We start from the raw sequence: 12,873 nt of genomic DNA, 5'->3' as shown, positions 1-12,873 counted from the left end.
GGGTGAAGCAGGAGAGCTCGTGGAGGTCCCCAGTGGCGGGACCCCCGCGATCAGACATCTTATCCTCTATCCTTTGGATAGGGGATAAGATGTCTAGGGGCAGAGCACACCTTTGAACTTTACATTTTTAAACATTTTATCTCCATCTGTTGTTTAGACTGGATAATGTTAATTGCTATGGGATAACAAACAGGACATATAGAACCTTCTGTGCTCCCATGTCTACTACTTTATGTCCCATGATCTCAGGAATCAACACTGTGGGGATGGGGCATTGTGTATTCACATCTCCTGGTCCATATAGGATACTATAAGGACATAGAGGGAGATTTATCAAAACCTGTCCAGAGAAAAGTTGCTGAGTTGCCCATAGCAACCAATCAGATCGCTTCTTTAATTTTTAACAAGGCCTCTGCAAAATGAAAGAAGCGCTCTGATTGGTTGCTATGGGCAACTGAGCAACCTTTCCTTTGCACAGGTTTTGATAAATCTTCCCCATAATATATACATTGACCTCTATAGCTTTAGTACAACCTTACAGCAGTCTATCTAGACTTGAAGTTGAGAACTACACTGATAACAACCAACTTGAAAATCTAGTCCGTGTTCCGTGTAAGTGTTCCAAGTTGCAAGAAAAAGTAAGTGAACCCTTTGCAATTACCTGGATTTCTGCATTGACTACTAATAAAGTGTGAAGCAATGCTACAGAATTTTTTCCCAGAGGCTGCACAAATCTTATTTGCAGATATACTAAACATTTGGCAGAGGTGATTGATCTTTGGGTTATCAAAATCAAAGGTCAGCTACTTTATTTCCGTGCACTGTGGATGTTTACTTGATGGGGGACATTTATCATCGTTGCTTTGGTAAGCAAGTTCTGTAGGCATTTTTTTTCTTGCTTTTGCTTATGTGTGACATATTTATTATACTATCATGGTGGGTTGATAAATTTGGCTTACATAAGCAAAAACCAATAAATCACTTTTGAATACCATTTTTTTTTTTAGCATACATAAGCAAAAACCAATAATCGACTTCAGAACACAAATTTGTCACCTGACCCTGCCGCACAACTACAACTCCCAGCATGTCCTTACAGTAAGGACATGCTGGGAGTTGTAGGGGGGCGGGTGACAACTACAACTTGTGTGTGTGTGGGGGGGGGGGGAGGGGTGACAATCTCCCGCACCACATGACTACAACTCCCAGCATATCCTTACTGTAAGGCCCTGCTGGGAGCTGTAGTTGTGCGGCAGGGGGCAGGTGACAAGCACCCGCCCCCCTACAACTCTCCCAGCATGCCCTTACTGTAAGGACATGCTGGGAGTTGTATTTGTGCCAGCCAGGGAAGCGGATGGTAATGGGCTCCGCTCCCTGGCTGCAGTGATCAGAGAATAACTGTAATTTCATATTTCCTGCCGGGTCACGTGACACGGGACCCAGCGGGAAATATGAAATTACACCAAACTCCGCTGCGCTGTGGTAAGGAGCCCGGGCTGACATAACACTGCAGCCGGGCACGGAGATGTGCAGAAGCCGTCCCTGCCATCTCTCGGCGTGTACCGCAGTGCTGAGGGATGGCACCTACACATCTCCCTGCCCGGCTGTGGGAGTCCCGGGGGGGCTGCTGAGTTATGTCAGCTCGGGCTCCTTACCAGGCGCTGCTGAGATAATAGTTGATGGAGCCCGGGCAGCTGAAGTGTGGCTAGCCCGGGTTCCTTACCACGGCGCCGCAGGATGTATGAGGAGCCCTGGCGACTGAAGTGTGGCTAGCCTGGGCTCCTTACCACAGCGCCGCAGGATATATGAGGAGCCCGGGCGACTGAAGTGTGGCTAGCCCGGGCTCCTTTTAACATCTGGCGGAGCCGCGGTATCCGCGGCTCCGAGGTATGTTAAAAGGAGCCCGGGCTGGCATCACTTTGCAGCCGCCCGCGCTCCTCTGATTCTATCCCCGCTACCCTAAGATAATGATGGAGATGGGGACACTGCTGTACATACCCCCCCCCCCCCCCCCTTGTCTTCCACCCGCCCACGCCGCACATTGTCCACCCGCTACAATACTACAACTCCCAGCATGCCCTCACTGTATGGACATGCTGGGAGTAGTAGTCTTGCAACAGGTAGCAGACAGATGGGAGATGTGTGGCGCAGGCGGGTAGTAGCTTTTTCTGCTCTATGTTTGAGTTGGAGTAAATTTAGTCAATTTTTAACCTTGCTGCGACTTTTTTTTGCACAGTTGCGACTGTCGCAGTTAATAAATACCAGACTACCCTTAGTCCATTATAAAATTATAACTACGTAGTTAAGTTTTGGAAAACTTGCTTTTCTCGCTTTCCAGTCAAAATGTCGCACGGAAAATCACGTAGTCGCAGGTGTGACATTTGTGCGACATTTTTAGTAAAAAAAAATTAATTAAATCGCATGATAAATGTCTGTCAATGTCCTCAATAAAAGACATGAGGAGTCCAACAGTTTGTGTGTTCTTAGTTTAGTTACATTGTGTTTGCCATTAATTGTGACAATTGAGATAACAAACCATATTCTATTATTAATTAGTGTACTTATTTTATGCAACTGCATATGGTAATGGTGGAACATAAAGAGAAACTTCACTCACTCAGGAGCATGGAATCCTCAGCACTTCTGTACACTAGGTATATAAAATACAAAAGCTTTATTTCTTTCTTGACTGTAAAAACATCATGGGGATACAAAATGGGATAAAAACAGGCCGACTCGTTTCGGCAAACAAAAGCCTTTCTCAAGGTCCTCACTAGAAGAAATATTCAGCCGAATAAATATACACCTTATAGCAAAAACCCCTCCCCATTAGCACATCTCTTCCCAATTAGGAACTTGCAGTAACCCTTCATGAGCTGACTCATAGTAAATGACTGAGTATCTGTGATCATGTAATACTGATTGACTTCTAACTTGCAGTTATACGTTGCTCATAGCAACCTTTGAATGAGGGTCACACCTAATGAAAACAAGGCTGGTTGGGACCATAATAATCCTTCAATAAAAGCAAATGTATATGCGTATATAACAAAAAACATACAGGAAGCATATGAATTAATAAAACAACATGACATCTGATCTATAATTCATACCCTTCGGGGCTCGGGTCGCCATTTTCATGATCCAGTAAATCTCTCTTGTATGTAATTTACAAACCTTATCTCCTCCTTTGGGTGACTTGATGACATGTTCAATCAGTGTGACCCTCATATAAGCAACGCTACCTCCGTGTTCATCTCTAAAATGTTTGATGCGTGTGAATACTGCTCCCCGACTTTGCGCCCACAACATGTTCAGAGATTCTACGTTTTAACTTGCGAATTGTGGACCCTACATATTGTTGCCTGCATTTCAAACATGAAATGGAGTAAACCACAAAATCGGTTTTGCATGATATGTAGGTTTTAACCTGTTAAGGACCCTTGACGTACGCGTACGTCATGACACCCTGGTACTTAAGGACCCATGATGTACGCGTACGTCATGGAGAATTCCGGTCCCCGCCAGGCGGGGATCGGACCGGGATGCCTGCTGAAATCATTCAGCAGGCATCTCGTGCAAATGCCCAGGGGGGTCATCAGACCCCCCTATGTCGGCGATCGCGGCAAATCGCAGGTGAATTCACACCTGCGATTTGCGCAATTCATACGGGTCTATGGTGACCCGGAAAATCAAGGAGATCGGGGTTGTCAAAGACATCCACGATCCCCCTGAAAGGATAGGAGTGAGGTGGTAGAGGTGCCACCCCTCCTATCCCTGCTATTGGTCGTATAGACGAGACAACCAATAGCAGATCGGGGGCGGGGGGGGGGGTTAACTTTCGGTTTCCCCGTTCTGCCCACCCACAATAGGCAGAACGGGGAAACCGACAGAGGAGCGGGGACGAAGTCCACTTACCCATCCATGGCGGCGGAGGCGGCGATCAACGGTGGAGATCGGCGGGCGGCGAGGTCATGCGGCTGGCTCCCTGTATCCTACGGGAGTCGGCGAGTTGCTTAGCAACATCTGGAGGGTTACAGTTTGAGACCACTATACAGTGGTCTCTAAGCTGTAAACCTCCAGATCTTGCAAAACTACAACTCCTAGCATGCCCACACAGCTGTTTGCTGTCTGGGCATGCTGGGATTTGTAGTTTTGCAACATCTGGAGGGTCACAGTTTGGAGATCACTGTGCAGTGGTCTCTAAACTGTAGCTCTCCAGATGTTGCAAAACTGCAAATCCCAGCATGCCCAGACAGCAAACAGCTGTCTCGGCATGCTGGGAGTTGTAGTTGCGTACCTACAGCTGTTGCATAACTACATCTCCCAGCATGCCCTTTGGCGATCAGTACATGCTGGGTAGCTTTGCAACAGCTGGGGGCACACTGGTTGGAAAATAATGAGTTAGGTAACAGAACCTAACTGAATCAGTGTGCCTCCAGCTGTTGCAAAAGCACAACTCCCAGCATGCACGGTCTGTCAGTACATGCTGGGAGTTGTAGTTTTGAAACAGCTGGTGGTTTGCCCCCCCCCCCCATGTGAATGTACAGAGTACATTCACACGGGCAGGTTTACAGTAAGTTTCTTACTACAATTGTGGGGGGCTTTTTCTCCTTCTCCTTTTGAGGCCTAAATTGGTGATTTGCACAGGGGTGGCTGATTTTACAGCGGTTCTGACATAAACACAAAAAAATAAATACCCACATGTGACCCCATTTTGGAAACTACACCAGTCATGGAACGTAACAAGTGGTATAGCGAGCCTTAACATCCCACAGGTGTTTGACGAATTTTCGTTAAAGTTGGATGGGAAAATGAAAAAAAAAATGTTATACTAAAATGCTGTTGTTACCCTAAATGTTTCATTTTCACAAGAGAAAATAGGAAAAAAAGCCCCCCAAAATTTGTAACCCCATTTCTTCTGAGTAAGAAAATACCCCATATGTGGATGTAAAGTGCTCTGCGGGCGAACTACAATGCTCAGAAGAGAAGGAGCGACATTGGGCTTTTGAAGAGAAAATTTGTCCGGAATTGAAGGCCACGTGTGTTTACAAAGCCCCCATAGTGCCAGAACAATGGACCCCCCCCCCACGTGACCCCATTTTGGAAACTACACCCCTCACGTACTGTAATAAGGGGTACAGTGAGCATTTACACCCCACGGGTGTCTGGCAAATTTTTGGAACTGTGGTCCGTGAAAATGAAAAATGTTATTTTTCATTTGCACAGCCCACTGTTCCAAAGATTTGTCAAACGCCAGTGGGGTGTAAATACTCACTGCACCCCTTATTAAATTCTGTGGGGGTGTAGTTTCCAAAATGGGGTCACGTGTGGGGGGTCCACTGTTCTGGCACCACGGGGGGCTTTGTAAACGCACAAGTGGGACACAATCATGAAGTGGAACGAAATTTATTGGATATTTCAAACTTTGTTAACAAATAAAAAACTGAAAATTGGGCGTGCAAAATTATTCCGCCCCTTTACTTTCAGTGCAGCAAACTCTCTCCAGAAGTTCAGTGAGGATCTCTGAATGATCCAATGTTGACCTAAATGACCAATGATGATAAATAGAATCCACCTGTGTGTAATCAAGTCTCCGTATAAATGCACCTGCAATGTGATAGTCTCAGAGGTCCGTTTAAAGCGCAGAGAGCATCATGAAGAACAAGGAACACATCAGGCAGGTCCGACATACTGTTGTTGAGAAGTTTAAAGCCGGATTTGGATACAAAAAGATTTCCCAAGCTTTAAACATCCCAAGGAGCACTGTGCAAACGATAATATTGAAATGGAAGGAGTATCAGACCACTGCAAATCTACGAAGACCTGGCTGTCCCTCTAAACTTTCAGCTCATACAAGGAGAAGACTGATCAGAGATGCAGCCAAGAGGCCCATGATCACTCTGGATGAACTGCAGAGATCTACAGCTGAGGTGGGAGACTCTGTCCATAGGACAACAATCAGTCGTATACTGCACAAATCTGGCCTTTATGGAAGAGTGGCAAGAAGAAAACCATTTCTAAAAGATATCCATAAAAAGTGTTGTTTAAAGTTTGCCACAAGCCACCTCGGAGACACACCTAACATGTGGAAGAAGGTGCTCTGGTCAGATTAAATCAAAATCGTACTTTTTGGCAACAATGCAAAAAGTTATGTTTGGCGTAAAAGCAACACAGCTGATCACCCTGAACACACCATCCCCACTGTCAAACATGGTGGTGGCAGCATCATGGTTTGGGCCTGCTTTTCTTCAGCAGGGACAGGGAAGATGGTTAAAATTAAAGGGAAGATGGATGGAGCCAAATAAAGGACCATTCTGGAAGAAAACCTGATGGAGTCTGCAAAAGACCTCAGACTGGGACAGAGATTTGTATTCCAACAAGACAATGATCCAAAACATAAAGCAAAATCTACAATGGAATGGTTCACAAATAAACATATCCAGGTGTTAGAATGGCCAAGTCAAAGTCCAGACCTGAATCCAATCGAGAATCTGTGGAAAGAACTGAAAACTGCTGTTCGCAAACGCTCTCCATCCAACCTCACTGAGCTCGAGCTGTTTTTCAAGGAGGAATGGGCAAAAATTTCAGTCTCTCGATGTGCAAAACTGATAGAGACATACCCCAAGCGACTTACAGCTGCAATCGCAGCAAAAGGTGGTGCTACAAAGTATTAACTTTAGGGGGCTGAATAATTTTGCACGCCCAATTTTTCAGTTTTTTATTTGTTAAAAAAAAGTTTGAAATATCCGATAAATTTCATTCCACTTCATGATTGTGTCCCACTTGTTGTTGACTCTTCAGTTTTATATATTTATGTTTGAAGCCTGAAATCTGGTAAAAGGTCGATTAAGTTCAAGGGGGCCCGAATACTTTCACTATGCACTGTATTACCCCTTGTAAAAATTAAAAATTTGGGGGAAAACCAGCATATTTGTGAAATTTTTTTTTTTTTTCATTTACACATCCAACTTTAACAAAAAGTTGTGAAATATCTGTGAGGTGTTAAGGCTCACTATACCCCTTGTTACGTTCCTTGAGGGGTGTAGTTTCCAAAATAGTTTGCCATGTGGTTTTCTTTTTGTATTCTGAGCATTGTAGTTCGCCCGCAGAGCATTTTACATCCTAACATGGGGTATTTCCATACTCAGAAGAGATGGGGTTACAAATTTTGGGGGGCATTTTCTCCCATTACCTTTTGTAAAAATTGTCAATTTGGGGAAAAAACTGCACTTTAGTGAAAATTTTTTTTTTTCATTTACACATCCGACTTTAACGAAAAGTCGTCAAACACCTGGGGGGTGTTAAGGCTCACTGTATGCCTTGTTACGTGCCCTGAGGGGTGTAGTTTACTAAATGGTTTGCCATGTGGGGGGTTATCTGCTGTTCTGGCACCATAGGGCTTCCTAAATGCGACATGCCCCCCAAAAACCATTTCAGCAAAATTCACTCTCCAAAATCCCATTGTCGCTCCTTCCCTTCTGAGCCCGCCGAACACTTGACATACACATATGAGGTAGAGGTATTTCCTTACTTGAGAGAAATTGGGTTAAACATTTTGGGGGGCTTTTTCTCCTATTACCCCTTGCAAAAATTCAAAAACTGGGTCTACAAGAACATGCCAATGTAAAAAATGAAGATTTTGAATTTTCTCCTTCAATTTGCTGCTATTCCTGTGAAACACCTAAAGGGTTAACAAACCTTTTGAATGTCATTTTGAATACTTTGAGGGGTGCAGTTTATATAATGGGGTCATTTATGGGGTATTTCTAATAAGGTCCCTAAAATCCACTTCAAAACTGAACTGGTCCCTGAAAAATTTTGATTTTGAAAATGTTGTGAAAAATTGGAAAATTGCTGCTATACTTTGAAGCCCTCTGATGTCTTCCAAAAGTAAAAATATGTCAACTTTATGATGCAAATATAAAGTAGACATAGTGTATATGTGAATCAATATATAATTTATTTGGAATATCCATTTTCCTTATAAGCAGAGAGCTTCAAAGTAAAAAAAAAATGCAACATTTTCAAATTTTGGGAATTTTTCACCAAGAAATGATGCAAGCATCGACAAAATTTTATCACTAATATGAAGTAGAATATGTCACGAAAAAACAAATTCGGAATCAGAATGAAAGGTAAAAGCATCCCAGAGTTATTAATACTTAACTCCTTAAGGACACATGACGTACCGCTACGTCATGTGTCCAGGTCCTGCGATATAACGCGGGGTTACACGGTAACCCCGCATCATATCGCGGCGGGCCCGGCGTCATAGTGAACCCGGGACCCGCCGCTAATAGCGCGCGACACCGATCGCGGTGCCGCGCGCTATTAACCCTTTAGCGGCTAAAAACGAAAGTGAAAGCGCCCGGCTAGCTCAGGGAGCTGTTCGGGATCGCCGCGGTATAATCGCGGCATCCCGAACAGCTGTACTACAGGAGGAAGGTCTCTTACCTTCCTTCCTGCAGTCCGATCGCTGATTGAATGCTTCAAGCCTGAGATCCAGGCTTGAGCAATCAATCACCGATTTCACTGATTGTTGCCATGCAACGGCAAGGCAGCAGTCTGTGAATGAAATCAGCCATTGCAAGCTGATAGGTCTCTATGGCACCTATCAGCTTGCAAAAAATAAAGTGTAAAAAATAGTTAACCCTTTCAGGTATTCCCTTCTGAATTAAAAGTTTGAATCACCCGGCATTTCCTAGTAACAAAATAAAACAGTGTAAATAAAAATACACATATGTGGTATCACCGCGTGCGGAAATGTCCGAATTATAAAAATATACCGCTTTTTAAACCGCACGTTCAATGGCGTACGTGCAATAAAATTCCAAAGCCCAAAATATTGCATTTTTTATCACTTTTTATACCAGAAAAAGGTAAATAAAAAAGTGATCAAAAAGTCTGATCAGAACAAAAATGGTACCGCTAAAAACTCAAGATCACGGCGCAAAAAATGAGCCCTCATAGCGCCCTGAAAACAGAAAAATAAAAAAAGTTATAGGGGTTAGAAGATGACCATTTTAAACTTATACATTTTCCTGCATGTATTCATGATTTTTTTCTGAAGTGACACAAAATCAAATCTATACAAGTAGGCTATCATTTTAACCGTATGGACCTACAGAATAAAGATAAGGTGTCATTTTTGCCAAAAAATGTACTGCGTAAAAACAGAAGCCCCTAAAACTTACAAAATAGTGTTTTTTCATAAATTTGGTCGCACATTGATTTTTTTTCCCGTTTCACTGTAGATTTTTGGGTAAAATGACTAATGTCATTACAAAGTAGAATTAGTGACGCAAAAAATAAGTCATCATATAGAATTTTAGAGTTATGATTTTTTAAAGTTAAGGAGGAAAAATTGAAAATGAAAAAACAGAAAAAGCCCCGGTCCTTAAGGGGTTAAAGTGACAGTGGTCAGATGTGCAAAAAATGGCCGGGTCCTACACTGAAAATTGGCTGGGTCCTTAAGGGGTTAATGGGATAAATACAATTGTTTGTATCCGAAATGACATGTCCTGACTCTGTCATATACCGGCATACTGAACAGGGAGACCGCATGGGACACTGCCAGTGTTTTTTTTTTACCAATTATTACCCTGCCTAAGGTTTAAAGGATTTCTTATAAAATGATTGGGTGAGTCTATTGCCTATAGTAGTATTTCTCTTAACAACACACCGCCGTCCAGATTTAAGGATTTCACACAAATTTGAATGTTTCAGAATAGATAAATTATTATGTATAATATTTCTAATCTGTATAAACTGGTTAGAAAATACAGTAGAAAAAACACTGGATTTTTAGCCACTCCCTCTGTATGGTTTAATGAATGTCGGGTTTTACCCCCCATATGTAAATATTCTGATCTGGGTTTTGACCTGGCAATGCCCTCTGCTCTAGAAATAGTACGGTGATGATAGCCCCTATTCTAAAGTCTCTCCTTAATAATAGCACATTCCTGGTCAAACAAATGGTCATTGGAACAGGCATGTTGTGCCCTGATAAACTCTCCCACAGGGAGATTCTGGATAGTATGATGTTCATGACTGCTATTAGCATGTAATAAAGAATTACCCAATATGGGTTTACTATGTCATTTTGTTTCTAACTTGTTGTCTCATCAACAAAATAATGAATATCTAGAAACACCATATCATGCTTACTGTAACAAAGGTCTGTTTTTATCCCATTTTGTATCCCCATGATGTTTTTACCATCAAGAAATAAAGCTTTTGTATTTTATATACCTGGTGTCCAGAAGTGCTGAGGATTCCATGCTCCTGAGTGAGTGAAGTTTCTCTCTGTCTACCTTGTTTGCGGCAGCAATGTCCTGACAGCACCTGGATCAGCAGGGAATCTTGGTTTTTCCTGTGGCAGAAGGTGAGCGGACTTCTCCTTTGTTTGCTTTGAATGGTGGAATATGCCTCAAGGACATCTCTAATAGGAGCCACAGCATTATGCCAGTAGCTGCTCAGTAGTTTTGCTGAGCTGTAGTTCCCTCACTACTACTATATTGACCGACTACTCAGTCTGCCTATGAACAGCCAGACTCCACCACCATCACAACCTAGAGATGTCTTCTAATGAGTATTCTCCATTTGTTTTCCTCAGGTGGCACTGGCATCAGTCCCTGTCGAAAACAGCTACATGGCCACCAAGAGTATCATCAAAAAAGAGGGCAATGAGGAAACTATTATTAGTCAGCGGTGGATACTCCTGGTTGCCAGAGATTGCCTATTCCTATGCCACACATCAACCTCAGGGGCATGCATATTTAATTACAGAAATTCTATCATAGTAAGAAATAGCTAGAGGAGAATTTGATGACACTGAAATGACTTTGTTCTTCCCAACAGATTTTATACAGCAGAGATGGTAAGTGGCCTCCAGTTCCTTCATGAACAACATCGTCCACCGGAATGTTGAACTTTCCATTTTCCAAAGGCACTGTCAAGCAAATGGTTTACAAAGCCAAGACCAACAAAACGTCCATATTTTCAACTTTGCTCTGCAAAGATCCTAAGAAGCATTGGGGTGTGTGTGGTAACACCTGAGAGCATCCACTCTACCACCATCGACTGGCAGAATCTGGAGGAGAGTACATTCACCGGGTAAGCCATACGAGATACTACTGCAAAATCAACATCTGCAGTGACCAGGGGACACAGAAATCCCTCAGCCCGGATTTAACTATCCCGTATTTAACTATATGTCACCAAGCTGGGCCTGGTAATGTATGTTCATGTTTTTCTTATAATATTATTCTTAGCTTGGGGGTCATGTTCTTCTTAGCTTGGGGGGGGTCACTATCATGTTCTTAGCTTGGGGGGGGGGGGGTCACCATCATTTTTCTTTTCTTCTGTCTCTGGCATTGAATATCTCTGCTTCTCTTTAGATGGTTGAGAAGATCTGGACGGAGATGCAATCCATGACCACCTGAGGAGTGGCCACTATCATTAGAAAAAGGAGTTCCAATAGATATAGAAGTTTTTAACACATCTTATCTTTTCTTATGTCTTGCAGGATTAGCCTGCACCTACTGGCCAGAACTTCTGGCCTCGTAAACCCATACCTTATGTGTCTACTGTTGTATGTCACCTCACCTGCTCTAAACGTCATCTCGCTCTCCTTACCATCACTGCGCACAACTTTGCAATCGTGTTAACGCTACAGGCCCTTGACTTGGCTTCTTACAATCCTGGGCTATAACAAAAAGCAGAGGCGCTCCATGGTGCAGGTTTCCTAGATAATATGGAAGGGGAGTCAGCGGCTTACCGAAGCAGGTTGTATACCCGCATACACAACAATGGTGAGCGTATATCAGGGAAATCCAGCCTGTCTGCAGCCTTCCTGAATAAATAGGATGAACAACAAAGTGACTTCAGCAAATATCAGGAATTCAGCGGCGCTGTACAGGACTTCAGACACAGGAGCCGGCAGGAACGTATAAAATCCTTTACTAGGTAATCATGCAACGCGTTTCACTGTGCATGCACAGCTTCCTCAAGCATCTGCCTGAGGAAGCTTTGCATGTGCAGTAAAAAAAGTCGCATGATTACCTAGTAAAGGATTTTATATGTTACTGCCGGCTCCTGTGTCTGAAGTCCTGTACAGCGCAGATGAATTTCTGATATCCAATCCTCTGACATTACTGCAGCCTGAAAACCCTGTACACCCACAGGAGCAGCCTGTGCTTAAAGGGGTACTCCACCCCCTAGACATCATATCCCCTATCCAAAGGATAGGGGATAAGACGTCTGATTGAGGGGTCCCACCGCTGGGGACCCCCGCAATAGAGCATGCGGCACCCACCTGTTACTGCTCCGGAAGCGCTGGAGGGCCTGGCTCTTGACCAGGGGAACGGAAGATCGTGACATCATGACTCCGCCCCCGTGTGATGTCACACCCCGCCCCCTCAATGCAAGTCTATGGGAGGGGGCAATCAGACATCTTATCCCCTATCCTTTGGATAGGGAATAAGATGTCTAGGGGTGGAGTACCCCTTTAACGTCACTTCAGCACAGGCCAGGTAAGTACTGCACACATCACATCCACTACATGTATAGGCACCCACACTTAGACACATAGTACAGGTAGATGAGATATCGGCTCATTACTGGGATTTATTCTTATTGCCATTTGGGTTCAGGAGGGAATTTTCACCCCTCATGGGGACAATTAGCGCATTCTTCACAGGAGGTGTTCATCTTCCCCTGGATAAACACAGACTAAAATAGGTTAAGTATATAAACATAATAAATAAATTGCACATGTATAAAAATGTATTTTATTTATTTTTATTTAAACCCCATGCTTACTGCACAGTTTGGATGACATCTCTGTTTAACGCTGTAGGCATGATGGGA

General features: G+C 43.4%; 1 long non-coding RNA gene across 1 annotated transcript; it reads left to right on the top strand.

Moving 5' to 3' along the window:
* Nucleotides 1–10,262: 10,262 nt before the first annotated feature.
* On the top strand, nucleotides 10,263–11,898 carry LOC130296344 (uncharacterized). Its single transcript, XR_008849183.1, has 3 exons — nucleotides 10,263–10,387; nucleotides 10,864–11,118; nucleotides 11,403–11,898. It is a non-coding gene; the product is annotated as an uncharacterized LOC130296344 (long non-coding RNA).
* The last annotated feature ends 975 nt before the right edge of the window (nucleotides 11,899–12,873 follow it).

This window comes from Hyla sarda, chromosome 12, assembly GCF_029499605.1.
Source record: "Hyla sarda isolate aHylSar1 chromosome 12, aHylSar1.hap1, whole genome shotgun sequence".
NCBI lineage: Eukaryota > Metazoa > Chordata > Amphibia > Anura > Hylidae > Hyla > Hyla sarda.
This window is presented reverse-complemented; position numbering and strand designations above follow the sequence as displayed.